The 1,398-nt window shown below is 32.4% G+C and overlaps 1 long non-coding RNA gene across 1 annotated transcript; it reads left to right on the top strand.

Annotated features, from left to right (window-relative positions):
* The first annotated feature begins 605 nt into the window (after nt 1–605).
* Nucleotides 606–1,133, top strand: LOC127121297 (uncharacterized). The gene is made up of 3 exons (XR_007803384.1): nt 606–667; nt 760–855; nt 954–1,133. It is a non-coding gene; the product is annotated as an uncharacterized LOC127121297 (long non-coding RNA).
* Nucleotides 1,134–1,398: the final 265 nt, after the last annotated feature.

The raw sequence follows: 1,398 nt of genomic DNA on the forward strand, positions 1-1,398 counted from the left end.
GTCACCGTTGTCAATACATATATTAGGTAAATCCGGTCTACTTTGTTTTATTAATTAAACAACTTATGTTAATGATGTTTACTTTATGTTAATCCGGTTTACTTTATGTTTCAAAAGAGGTGTTAATGATGTTTTTATATTAGGTTTTTGTATGACAAATTGATGCGCCCCAATGGTTTGGACGTGTCATTCGGATTCTTAGCACCCGCGACCGTCAACTTAGGTTTAATCTTAAGTAGACCGGATACCGTGACGGAGTACGTTCTTCGGATCCTCATGGACAATAAAGATGCGGAGAAGTTGTTTTTTATACCGTTTAATATCGGGTTAGCATTTCATTCTAAATTCATCTATTATAATTATTTTCCAAGTTACCATCTAACATTTGCCTAATCATTACAGTGGACATTGGTTGTTGCTCGCAATCAATCCTATCCGAGAAATTGTGTATTATCTTGACTCGTTAGGAAATGATTGGACAACATACCCGGATATGAAGGTCCTAATTGACACGTAAGTGAGAATGTTCAAAATTTTTCTTAGTTTATGTGAATTGTTCTAATTGCTTCATTTTTATTTTATTAGCGTCCTACAAGCTTTTCGGGCCCAACGAGATATCCAAACCTCAAGGAGGGGCGCCAACTCCATTACATGGATTAAAGTGGCGGTATATTTTTAATTACCACATTTTTTATTATATTAGTGATGACACTTGATAAAACTTAGGATTTATAATCCATATTTTTTTTTCATATGTAGTGTCCTCAACAACGTAATCAAATAGATTGCGGGTATTTCATGTTGAGGTTTATGCGAGATACTCTTGCTTTGGGCCGATTAAAGATTCTCACCGATGTATGTATTTCTAACTTATGAGTTATTTTTATATTTACACATATCTCATATAATTAAATAGTTGGAATTAATTCAAAATATGTTATATTATTATGTAGTACTTTGATGAATTCAAGTGTGCATTTTATACAAAGGATCAAGTGGACGAAATCAAAGAGGAGTGGTGTCAATTCATGATAAAGCTCAATGTTTGTTCATAAATTTGTGTAATTAATGTGTACATTTGTAGTATATGTTATGACTTGTAAATGTGTACATAAATTTGTATATATTTTGATACATTAAAGGCAAAATTGGTTTGAATTGGTATATATATATATTTGTTAGCCAAAAATTGGTAGAAAAAAGGCCAAAATGGCATATATAAAATGTGATAATTGTCTGTCAAAATCTGGTTGAAAACAGGTAGAAATTCTGGTTTATAAACCTGGAAAAAATGTGGTTTAAAACAAAAGCTTCAAAAATTTTCGTATACCTTAGACAGCGCTTTTGTAAAAAGCGCTGTCTAAGGGGGGGATTAGAAAGCGCTTTAGGCAAAAGCGC

This window comes from Lathyrus oleraceus, chromosome 2 (genome assembly GCF_024323335.1).
Source record: "Lathyrus oleraceus cultivar Zhongwan6 chromosome 2, CAAS_Psat_ZW6_1.0, whole genome shotgun sequence".
Classification (NCBI taxonomy): Eukaryota; Viridiplantae; Streptophyta; class Magnoliopsida; order Fabales; family Fabaceae; genus Lathyrus; species Lathyrus oleraceus.